The 12,958-nt window shown below is 46.3% G+C and overlaps 1 protein-coding gene across 9 annotated transcripts in view; it reads left to right on the plus strand.

Moving 5' to 3' along the window:
* The window catches only part of TANK (TRAF family member associated NFKB activator), an 89,978-nt gene that overhangs the window by 20,358 nt on the left and 56,662 nt on the right, over nt 1–12,958 (plus strand). The window contains exon 1 of one of the 9 annotated variants that reach the window (XM_040971634.1): nt 892–1,105. The exons of the other annotated variants lie outside the window; for them this stretch is intronic. The gene's annotated coding sequence lies outside the window, so the exon portion shown is untranslated. Of the gene's footprint in view, nt 1–891; nt 1,106–12,958 lie in introns of those variants that run through there. 9 annotated transcript variants of the gene reach the window in all.

The following is a 12,958-nucleotide window of genomic DNA, read 5'->3' on the forward strand; positions in this document are numbered from 1 at the left end:
AGTTCTTCTGGAAGCACTCAGAAGACAGCTCACTGTGGAGAATGCTACTTTATGAAAGCCTGTTTTCTTGCCTTGGTATATATTTGTTATGTTTCCAGTGCTTTCCCAGCAATACTTTGAACTCCTGTGGCAGTCATTTTTGAATGTCTTTCTGCAACACAATATGGACAGGGTTTGCTGATGTATTTTTTAAAAGCATCCCAGATTATTCTGGTGTACTGACATACTGAGAACTAATGTCCTGTAGCCTGACTAAAAACTTTAAACTGGGGCAGCTGAAGAAACAGATGCATGGAAAGGTTAAATGACTTATTTAGTCTCACCCATCATCAAGAATGCCTACTGGAATTAAGATGGTCCAAGTGCTTGGGCCCCTAGCACCAGTAAGAGACTCACATGAAGCTCCTGGCTTTGGTCTGACTCAGCTCTGGTCATTTTTGGCCATCCGGGGAATAAAGTAAAAGATTTCTGTCTTTCGCTTGCTCTCTCTGTAACACTGACTCTTAAAATAAATAGATCTTTTATAAAATGTAAATAAATTAGTTTAGAAGTTCTAAACACAAATTGTCCTTAATAGAAAAAAATAGTGAATTTGACACAAAATGTGGCCTACTTAATGTTAAGTTTGGGGCTAGCATAATGGTACAGTTAAGCTGCTGTTTGCTACACCAGCATTACATATCAGAATGCTGCTTTGAGTCTGGGGGCTCTACTTCTAATCCAGCTTCCTGCTAATGTACCTGGGAAAAAAGCCAAGCATGTCCCAAGTACTTCCACCCCTACAACCTACATGGGACACATGAGTTAAAGTTCCAGGTTCCTAGGTTCAATCTGGACTAACCCTGGCCGTTGTGGTCATTTGGAGAGTGATTAGTGGATGGAACATACTCTTTCTCTCCTTTCTTTCAAGTATATAAATGTTTAAAAAGACATTAAAGGTTGGAATCTTTATTTTATAGCATCTTTTTGAAATCTCTCTAAAAAAAAGGTAAATCAAAGTTTATAATCTGTGCTTGCTTTCCTGCAAGAGGTGGAACAACAAGTATTAGAATTTCCTAGATATGAATATTTATGTTTGAGAATGACTGGCATGACCCATAAAAAGGTAAGCGAGTTGTATGATTTTGGCATAGTTTTAAAAAGTTTGGCTGGCTGCCTAGGGATTGTTGAGTTCTATCTCCAGAAATATTCAACAGTTGGAATGAGAGAGTTTGTTGCATAATGCAAAAATATTGGATCCAGCTTTAAACTTATAAAGTCACACTGTAAACATTTTGAGAATGACTGGAAATGGAGATCTGTAAATCTCTGAAGCTTTATTTATTTTCTCATTGGAGTTCTCACAGTTACTTCTAATAAAGCAAGTTATGACATGCAAGTATTCTCCCAACAGCCTGTTGGTGTCCTCAGGGAAATTAAAAGCAGGGATATGAAGAGCTGTGGAGTCTTTGCAGTGATTAGGAACACAGAGTAAAGCTTTTATAATTATGTAGGCATTTGCCAGTTACTGTTTATTTTGGTGATAGTCTCAAGGCTAATGACTCCCAGCAATTTTAAATTGTGATCTAAAAGGAAAATAGGCCTCTTTCTGAAAAGGTCCTTGGTCACCTGAAATTTCACATGGGAAAGCTTGCTCTATCTGTATTGACTCAGGGATGCTGGAGGGGCAGCTAATCTGTACATGAGATTTAACTAGTGTTCTAAAAACAGCTTGGCCCTTTCTGAGTCTTGTGTAGCCTGTGATATCTATTACATTATTGCTGTATATTTGGGAGAACCTTTTTAAGATTACTGAAAATATTTTTTCAGACTTTTCTGGTTGAGACTAGAAGAGGATATAAATTATCCTTTCCTTTGAAACATCACTGGATATACTGTTTTGCCATAAATTTAGTAATGAGAGACTTTAGAAAGAAGTTGTTTGTTCAGACATTCTGCCAGGGGCTTGTTTATTCCTTCTACTTAAACACAGTGTGTAAAGGTTAATAGACAAAACATTAGCCAACATTCCTGTTTAGTTAATAGTCTGTATGTATACAATTACAGGGTTTCACTGAAATACCATGGTAATTTATGCATTTCTTAGTTTTCCTTTTGATACCTGGGTAAACAATAAATGGTCATATCTCCATGTTGCCATATAATACATGGTAGAATGAGCTTTACTTTTCTTTTTTTTAAAATGTAAGGTTTTTCTCTGCTTTTTTTTTTTTAATGGTTTGACCTGATTGACTGTCCAGGGATGCCTGATTGACTCTGTATCAGCATAGGAGGACATTCCAAAAAGTACTTGAGGAATACAGTCAGGAAATCACATGTAGTTTTCATTTCTTCTTGTAGTTTACCACTTAGTTCTTTCTTTTTCCTTGTTATGAATTATATCTCTCATAGTTTTGTCCAAAACTGAATTTAATATTTTCAACTATCCCAAAATATTTTCTTACTTTCTTCTTATGTCTGAACAGTTGCTACTTTTTACCTAGTATTTTGAAACAAATTTAGCTGGTCAATCATCTAGAGTAAAACTTTGCTAATCAATTCCTGATTCTGATACCCTTTTTCCAGTTAAGTCATCTAGACTTAGAGGTGCCTGAATGCTGCATTTTTGTCTTTTGTACAGATCCAACGGACCACAAAATTATATTATTTCTACCTTTGAATTGGCTCCTAAAACCACTCTTAGATTTCACCTGTAGCATCTAAAATTCTGAGCTTTCGCCCCGAATGCAGCAGTAATTTCCTGTGCAATACCCTCACACTGTCACCTTCACTAGTTTGTGAGGCTTCAAGTTTATCTTTCTAAAATCATTTCCACATTCTTTATTTTCAACAGTTTAAAGTATACATTTCTTAGAGTGACATTCAAGATCTAATACAACCTGACTGTAACTGAGTTGGTTCTATGTAGCTTATGCAATTAGAATATTACAACTCTGGGAGTTTATCATCTTTAAAAAATTTGGAGGGGTGTTTTCCTGTTCTTTGTTTCTAAGGTTTATATTATGTATTTGAAAGGAAGAACTACAGAGAGGTCTTCCATTCATTAGTTCACTCCCCAAATGATCACAATGGCCAGTGCTAGGGCAGGTTGAAAGCCAGGAGGCAGCAGGTTCTTCCATGTCCCCATGTGGTTATAGAAACCCAGGGTATGGGCCATCTTCTGCTGCTTTCCTAAGTGAATCACAGGGAGCTGGATCCGAAGTGGAGCAGCCAGGACATTAGCGGATGCCATTTGGGATGCCAGCACTTCAGGATGCCATAACACCAGCGCCAGTGATAATAATCTTTATGAATAGTGTCGCCTAGCGTTTTTTGTACTGCAGCACAATCATACATGTTGACCCTTACGATAGCCGATAGCTTGTCTTTCTTTACCTTTCCATCCTATCAACACACACACCAGACTTGAATAAATAGAGTACTCATTTCTATTAAGCCTGGGTCCTGCTTATAGCTTTTATTTAATAGTTCTTTTTTTTTCTCTGTTTTCGAGGTGCAGCTTGCAATGAATACACAAATCTTTAGTGCACCATTGGATACGTTCTTAGAAATGCTTGTTCCTAGTGATATAGTGCTTGTACATTTTTTTTAACCTCCCACACTGGTTATTTTCAATCATGTCCATCCCACTAGATTATAAACTGTAATTGGAGAAAAAGGCAAAAATTATGACAGTCTCTTTCCCTGGGAAAAAAGAACACCAAATATGTGTTGATCATGGACTCATTCTTGAATATTGTACTGTTCGAGGCACATACAACACATCTCCTCTTTTAGAGGCCACAAGCAGTGATTAGATAAGACAAACTATTTCTTTTACATGTAACAGTTCAAAGTATATGATTTCCAGAGCCTGTCAGCTCTACAGTGTCAAGGACTTCTTCATTCTTGTTCTATAAGGAGGCTTACCACTGCAACAGTTCATCCATCTGGGAAAGGGCAGAAAATGAAATGGGACCTTGTTTTGAAAGTTGCACCCATTTTCTAATGACTGAAATATATTTGCAAGGTCATATCTGTTAAAATTCACTAGGACTAGTACTTTAAGAGAAGGGAAAGATGGAGACTGAAGCACAGCTAACATACATGCTTCACAGATGGTCTCAATCTTCACACTAACCCTATAGAGTAGGATGTGAAAAACTAATGCGCAGAGAAGCCAAGTGGCTCAAGATTTGGATTCTGAAGTTGAAGTCTTTACTGTTTTAGAAGGGACTGTGCAAATATTACTGAATGGATTAAACCACAATAAACATCACGGTATAATGGTCATATATTTTAGTGGCACATTACAATATCAGTATCAGTGTACTCCATATAATATCTTGCTTCTCACCACTGTGAAATAAAATGCTGTGTCAACTGATTTGTTTCCAAAGCCTAGTTAGCAATATAAACTAAATAACTATTCCTTTTAAATCTATTATATCATTAATGAGGAAAAATCAGTAGCTATATTTGCCAAGCAGATGCATCTATGTACTATATTAACTTACTAATGCTTCATGATCATAAAGTTTGTTCTGAACGCACAGAAACCTGTTTATAGGTATCACGGAAGAAACTGTAGCCTCCCACTAATTTCTGTAGTGATCATTATTGTTGTACTTAAGAATTGATTCAGGCTGCCAGGGTTGTCTTGATCATCAAAATTAAAAGCATAACAAATACCTGCATTAGAGGAGAATGAATATTATCTAACATTAAGCATATCTTCAGAGCAGTGGGAAACCTTTATCTAAAAGAATTGATCCTATTGATAATGTAAGAAGAAACAAAGGGTAAAGTGATTTAACCCATACTTAAAGACCCTATTAAATATATAAACAGGTTTGACCATTTCCTCCAAGCCCCCTCAACACTATAGCCTTTTAGATATTTTGTGATACTCTTATAAATGCTTCATATTATGTTAACTTACCTTCGTGAAGTAACTTTCTTGTCTGCTTTGTTCTCACTGCATCAGTAGTGCCCAGAAAACCTTCACATGTAATTGGCCTTCAGTAACTGCTTTATCTAATGAATAATATACAGCGCCCTGGGAGAATGTTTTTATAACTTACTGCAGCAACAGTTCTTAAATGAAGGATTTTGAAGATTTAATCCAATTTGTAATAGCTTTCTAATCGTAGATAAGTCCTTTTACTCTTCTGAACCTTCTGGGTAAAAAATCTTAGGGGCCAATATTGTGGCTCTGCTTTAAGCTCCCATTTTATGCTGACATCCCCATTTGGAGCACCAGTTTGAGTCCCATCTACTCTGCTTCCACTCCCGCTTCCTGCTGGTGCATGTGGGAAGGCAACAGATGATGCCCCAATTGTTTGCACCACTGCCACCCATGTAGGAGACCTGCATGGTGTCCTGGCTCCAGCCTTTGAGTTGCCCAGTCCTGACAGTTGCAACCATTTGGGGAGTGAACCTACAGATGGAAGATATTTTTCTCTGTCTATCCCTCTGTGTCTATAACTAATTTTCAAATAAGTAAATTTTTCTTAAAATATTAGACTGGCATGGTGGCCTAGTGGCTAAAGTCTTTGTCTTGCACGTGCCAGAATTCCATATGGGCCCATGCCGCCCTACTTCCCATCCAGCTCCCTGCTTGTGGCCTGGAAAAGCAGTTGAGGAAAACTCAAAGCCGTGGGACCTTGCACCCATTGGGAGAACTGAAACAGGCTCCTGGCTCCTGGCTTCAGATCAGCTCAGCTCCAGCCATTGCAGCCACTTGGGGAGTGAATGAGTGGATGGAAGATCTTCCTCTCTGTCTTTCCTCTTCTCTGTATATTTGACTTTCCAATAAAGAAAAATTCTAAATGAATGTTATTAAAAGGAAATTAGTGAAGATACTTTGTTAAACAAACATAACTAACGTAATACTAAATCTGAAGTCCTCTCTACATTCCACATGTTGCATGGCCTGGAATAAGCAAGCAAAACTTTTTTCAATTGAATTGAATAGTAAGAGAGTATATTTCACTAAAATGAAATTTGACTATATTAAATCTGAGTAACTTAACCAATGGAAGGTCAGATCCTCCCCCTTGTTCAGGATGCCTCTCCTATCCCAAGGTCATTTCATTATTGAACCTGAAAATCAATGAAAGAGAAAGCAACCTGCTGCCCACGGATTTTCTTGGTGCCTTCTCCTAGATAAGTACTCACAGGGCTAAAAGTTAAGATGAGAACCGGTTATCCCCCTATTTTGCCTTCTCACTAAAATCAAGTGCTTCTGGGTGTAACCATTACTGCCAGAGGACCAAGATAGAGTTACAGGACAGTGTCCAGCATTCGGGAGGGGTACAGCCAGGGAATGGTAGGGTGTGCAGTTACTTGGCCCAGCTGTCTTCTGGGGCATCAGAGTGGCTTATGCTTTCTGTGTGTAGCAGAAAGAACCAACAAATCAAATTAAGGCATAAAGTAAAATCCTAACTGAAATGTTTCCAAGGCAGAGGTTGCCCTAATTTCAACCTCATGGGCTTGGGGAACAAGATTGGCCATGAGAGTTAAGTTTATGTATGTTTATTATAAATAAAAAGCATTCCCCCAGAGCCTAGCAGAATTTTGCAGAAGGCATATCAAAGTGTAATTGAAATGTAACTGCCTCTTAAATTGTGAAATTAATTTTACACTTAATAAATACTGAAAAAAAGTGAACAATTGGCTTTAAAGTTCAGGGTGTTAATATTTGAAATCTGTCCAATTCAATTAGCTGGGTCCTAGAGACTTTCACTGATAAAACCTCTTTTTGCTTGAGAGACACAAACTAAATGTATCACGTGTTTATTTGTATGAATATGAAACTTGTTTTCTCATCATACATTTTTATGTCAGGAAATAGTTTGCATCCATGTGGAATTTACTTGGTAGTTCCTCCAGTGACATTTGTGTGATCTAATTCGAGGGCCTAAAGTAAAGGTTCTGCATGATTTACTTGCATATGATGAAGCTAAATTTAGTGCTGCATTTACATTTTTAAAAGCAAGAATACACCTTCTTGATGGCACAGACATGCATTTTTAACTTAAAAACTAAAAAACTGTAGAACAAGGAAGGTCCTTAGAAATAGAGTCCAATCATCTGTAAAGAAACTTGGTGACATGAGGGTCAGTCACAGAATATTTAGTGACATGAGGGTCAGTCAGTGATGGGACACAGAAATTAGATGAATTCCCAGTTCCAGGTTCTTACCTGTTCCAGATTTTAACACACAAACAAGGTTTCCACTGACAGTTTATACTGCTGTACAGATTTTTTTTAAGATTTATTTATTTTTTTATTGCAACATCAGATATACAGAGAGAAGCAGAGACAGAGAGGAAGATCTTCCATCCAATGACTCACTCCCCAAATGAGTACGACGGCCGGTGCTGCACCAATCTGAAGCCGGGAACCAGGAACCTCTTCCAGGTCTCCCACGCGGGTGCAGGCTCTCAAAGCTTTGGAACATCCTCAGCTAGCTTTCCCAGACCACAAGCAGGGAGCTGGATGGGAAGTAGAGCTGCCAGGATTAGAACCTGCACCCATATGGGATCCCGGGGCGTTCAAGGCGAGGACTTTAGCCACTAGGCCACGCCGTTGGGCCCTGATGTACAGATTTTAAAGACAGTGATACATAACCTAGCCACATATTACAGTATATTTTATATTCTGGAACTGCCTATAGTAATTTGCATATTTTTAAAAATCTCATGTATTTTGTGATCTTAAATATTTGAATGAATGACATAAGTCTAAATGAATAAAATATTCAAAGTGACACTTTGCATTAATAATAGGAGCTTGTGTTTCCATAGTGTCTAAGGCAAGACAGAGATCCCAGAAATGTTAATTACTCTAACATAATTTCACATTTTTCATCTGTCAGAGAGGTCACAGTAGAAACTAAGTTCTTAAGTGAAACACCTAAATAATTGTCTTTCAGTTCTTCAGAAATAATGACACTTTAATCCCTGTAATGGAAACTTAGGAATTTCTTATCAAGACTGTTAAATGATTTAAGGGTATATTCAGTGTGTGAAATAAAATATTCTAGAAGGCCAGGAAATTATCATTTGTACCAGGATATTTAAAAATAATTGTGAAACACAAAAGCAGACTGGTAAAAAAAAAAAAAAATCTGTGTGACCTTAGATTTGGCAAAGTTTTTTAGATATGGCATTCAAAGAACAAGCAGCAAAACAACCCCCCAACAAAAAGAGTTGACCATTTAGACTATACCGCAGTTTAAAATGTTGTACATCAAAGGATGCTCTCTGAAAGGTAAGGGGTGAATGTTGAACCTGGCAGTTAATCACTGGAGACACTCATGTCACTTTTTCGAGTGCCTGGGTTTCAGCTCCTGATTCCGATTTCCTACTAATACGCACCCTGGGAGGTACCACATAATGGTTCTTTTGTTGTCCAACCAAAAGGGACAAGGAGATCTAGATAGAATTCCTGGATGATAGTGTTACCCTGGTCCAGACCTAACTGATGCAAGTATTTGGAGGAGGGAACTATTACATGAGAAATATCCTCTCCTTGATCTATCAGAAATGGGGCATCCAGGACTTGAACCAGTGCCCATGTGGGATGCTGGTGCCACAGATGGGGACCCTATCTGTTACATCACAGTTCCAGCCCAGACTAACTTTTAATAGGCACAGAGATTCTTTTCTAGATAATCAGAATGTTCTGTGATTAGTGGCAATGTGATTGATGGTTGCACAGCACATGCGTGTATTTAAAAAGTCCTTGAAGTATAGCCTTTAAATAGTAGATATTACTATGTTTAAAATTATGTCTAAATTGGAAATACTTTTAAAAATTCTACAAGGCACTGTTTGCTCAAATATAAAATTTTAAAATGAGTTTGAAGACCAAGTATATATAATTAACAGGAGGGAGGATTAAAGACAGAGGAGAAATATGGCTATCTTCTTAGAATGGTGTCTGTGAAATATATGAAATCTGTTCTATTTATATTAATAATAAAGAATTCATAGCAAAATCAGAAGTATATTTGTGCAAAAATTTTGGAAAAAATGCCTGCAGGAGGTCTTCAAAAATGTCATGAAGAATTTATATTATGAAAAAAATTGTGAGACTCAATAAACTTACTTTTTTTTTAAGTTTCTTTACAAGATATTGAGATCACAGACACATGTGGGGCATTTTTGGGGTAGAGTGGGTTGCGAGGGAAGGGTGAGAGAGAGGTAAATGTTTCTGCCGTCCATTCTGTGTCCCTGAGAAGAGAGAGTCCGCCCCTCCACACTGCCAGGGAAGGGGAGAGGCTCCGTGATAGGACCCCCAGGTCGCCAGTGAGGCAAAGAACATTCTAGGAGAGGAATCATTTGATTGATACTAATAAACTTAATTTTTTACAATTTAGATTTCTCGGGCGGGTCTCAGGACGGGGCGTCTCATGCCTGGATTCCGGACGGCCGCCATGGGCACATGGTGAGCCGTCCTCCCCGGGCCTGCTGGGTTCCAGAGGCTGCTTCCTTTGGGGTGAGTAGACCGAGGGGGGAGGCCTCTGGGACCCGGCAGGTCCGGCACCCAGCCACCGCCCTCATTGGGCGGTGAAGGGGATTTGGGAGGGGCGCGACCTTGGGCCTGGGAATTTTAAACCTCCAGCAGCCTCCCGGCGGCTGGCGGGTCTCAGGACGGGGCGTCTCATGCCTGGATTCCGGACGGCCGCCATGGGCACATGGTGAGCCGTCCTCCCCGGGCCTGCTGGGTTCCAGAGGCTGCTTCCTTTGGGGTGAGTAGACCGAGGGGGGAGGCCTCTGGGACCCGGCAGGTCCGGCACCCAGCCACCGCCCTCATTGGGCGGTGAAGGGGATTTGGGAGGGGCGCGACCTTGGGCCTGGGAATTTTAAACCTCCAGCAGCCTCCCGGCGGCTGGCGGGTCTCAGGACGGGGCGTCTCATGCCTGGATTCCGGACGGCCGCCATGGGCACATGGTGAGCCGTCCTCCCCGGGCCTGCTGGGTTCCAGAGGCTGCTTCCTTTGGGGTGAGTAGACCGAGGGGGGAGGCCTCTGGGACCCGGCAGGTCCGGCACCCAGCCACCGCCCTCATTGGGCGGTGAAGGGGATTTGGGAGGGGCGCGACCTTGGGCCTGGGAATTTTAAACCTCCAGCAGCCTCCCGGCGGCTGGCGGGTCTCAGGACGGGGCGTCTCATGCCTGGATTCCGGACGGCCGCCATGGGCACATGGTGAGCCGTCCTCCCCGGGCCTGCTGGGTTCCAGAGGCTGCTTCCTTTGGGGTGAGTAGACCGAGGGGGGAGGCCTCTGGGACCCGGCAGGTCCGGCACCCAGCCACCGCCCTCATTGGGCGGTGAAGGGGATTTGGGAGGGGCGCGACCTTGGGCCTGGGAATTTTAAACCTCCAGCAGCCTCCCGGCGGCTGGCGGGTCTCAGGACGGGGCGTCTCATGCCTGGATTCCGGACGGCCGCCATGGGCACATGGTGAGCCGTCCTCCCCGGGCCTGCTGGGTTCCAGAGGCTGCTTCCTTTGGGGTGAGTAGACCGAGGGGGGAGGCCTCTGGGACCCGGCAGGTCCGGCACCCAGCCACCGCCCTCATTGGGCGGTGAAGGGGATTTGGGAGGGGCGCGACCTTGGGCCTGGGAATTTTAAACCTCCAGCAGCCTCCCGGCGGCTGGCGGGTCTCAGGACGGGGCGTCTCATGCCTGGATTCCGGACGGCCGCCATGGGCACATGGTGAGCCGTCCTCCCCGGGCCTGCTGGGTTCCAGAGGCTGCTTCCTTTGGGGTGAGTAGACCGAGGGGGGAGGCCTCTGGGACCCGGCAGGTCCGGCACCCAGCCACCGCCCTCATTGGGCGGTGAAGGGGATTTGGGAGGGGCGCGACCTTGGGCCTGGGAATTTTAAACCTCCAGCAGCCTCCCGGCGGCTGGCGGGTCTCAGGACGGGGCGTCTCATGCCTGGATTCCGGACGGCCGCCATGGGCACATGGTGAGCCGTCCTCCCCGGGCCTGCTGGGTTCCAGAGGCTGCTTCCTTTGGGGTGAGTAGACCGAGGGGGGAGGCCTCTGGGACCCGGCAGGTCCGGCACCCAGCCACCGCCCTCATTGGGCGGTGAAGGGGATTTGGGAGGGGCGCGACCTTGGGCCTGGGAATTTTAAACCTCCAGCAGCCTCCCGGCGGCTGGCGGGTCTCAGGACGGGGCGTCTCATGCCTGGATTCCGGACGGCCGCCATGGGCACATGGTGAGCCGTCCTCCCCGGGCCTGCTGGGTTCCAGAGGCTGCTTCCTTTGGGGTGAGTAGACCGAGGGGGGAGGCCTCTGGGACCCGGCAGGTCCGGCACCCAGCCACCGCCCTCATTGGGCGGTGAAGGGGATTTGGGAGGGGCGCGACCTTGGGCCTGGGAATTTTAAACCTCCAGCAGCCTCCCGGCGGCTGGCGGGTCTCAGGACGGGGCGTCTCATGCCTGGATTCCGGACGGCCGCCATGGGCACATGGTGAGCCGTCCTCCCCGGGCCTGCTGGGTTCCAGAGGCTGCTTCCTTTGGGGTGAGTAGACCGAGGGGGGAGGCCTCTGGGACCCGGCAGGTCCGGCACCCAGCCACCGCCCTCATTGGGCGGTGAAGGGGATTTGGGAGGGGCGCGACCTTGGGCCTGGGAATTTTAAACCTCCAGCAGCCTCCCGGCGGCTGGCGGGTCTCAGGACGGGGCGTCTCATGCCTGGATTCCGGACGGCCGCCATGGGCACATGGTGAGCCGTCCTCCCCGGGCCTGCTGGGTTCCAGAGGCTGCTTCCTTTGGGGTGAGTAGACCGAGGGGGGAGGCCTCTGGGACCCGGCAGGTCCGGCACCCAGCCACCGCCCTCATTGGGCGGTGAAGGGGATTTGGGAGGGGCGCGACCTTGGGCCTGGGAATTTTAAACCTCCAGCAGCCTCCCGGCGGCTGGCGGGTCTCAGGACGGGGCGTCTCATGCCTGGATTCCGGACGGCCGCCATGGGCACATGGTGAGCCGTCCTCCCCGGGCCTGCTGGGTTCCAGAGGCTGCTTCCTTTGGGGTGAGTAGACCGAGGGGGGAGGCCTCTGGGACCCGGCAGGTCCGGCACCCAGCCACCGCCCTCATTGGGCGGTGAAGGGGATTTGGGAGGGGCGCGACCTTGGGCCTGGGAATTTTAAACCTCCAGCAGCCTCCCGGCGGCTGGCGGGTCTCAGGACGGGGCGTCTCATGCCTGGATTCCGGACGGCCGCCATGGGCACATGGTGAGCCGTCCTCCCCGGGCCTGCTGGGTTCCAGAGGCTGCTTCCTTTGGGGTGAGTAGACCGAGGGGGGAGGCCTCTGGGACCCGGCAGGTCCGGCACCCAGCCACCGCCCTCATTGGGCGGTGAAGGGGATTTGGGAGGGGCGCGACCTTGGGCCTGGGAATTTTAAACCTCCAGCAGCCTCCCGGCGGCTGGCGGGTCTCAGGACGGGGCGTCTCATGCCTGGATTCCGGACGGCCGCCATGGGCACATGGTGAGCCGTCCTCCCCGGGCCTGCTGGGTTCCAGAGGCTGCTTCCTTTGGGGTGAGTAGACCGAGGGGGGAGGCCTCTGGGACCCGGCAGGTCCGGCACCCAGCCACCGCCCTCATTGGGCGGTGAAGGGGATTTGGGAGGGGCGCGACCTTGGGCCTGGGAATTTTAAACCTCCAGCAGCCTCCCGGCGGCTGGCGGGTCTCAGGACGGGGCGTCTCATGCCTGGATTCCGGACGGCCGCCATGGGCACATGGTGAGCCGTCCTCCCCGGGCCTGCTGGGTTCCAGAGGCTGCTTCCTTTGGGGTGAGTAGACCGAGGGGGGAGGCCTCTGGGACCCGGCAGGTCCGGCACCCAGCCACCGCCCTCATTGGGCGGTGAAGGGGATTTGGGAGGGGCGCGACCTTGGGCCTGGGAATTTTAAACCTCCAGCAGCCTCCCGGCGGCTGGCGGGTCTCAGGACGGGGCGTCTCATGCCTGGATTCCGGA

This window comes from Ochotona curzoniae, unplaced genomic scaffold, assembly GCF_017591425.1.
Source record: "Ochotona curzoniae isolate NIBS_2020 unplaced genomic scaffold, NIBS_Ocur_1.0 contig_2210, whole genome shotgun sequence".
Taxonomy (NCBI): Eukaryota; Metazoa; Chordata; class Mammalia; order Lagomorpha; family Ochotonidae; genus Ochotona; species Ochotona curzoniae.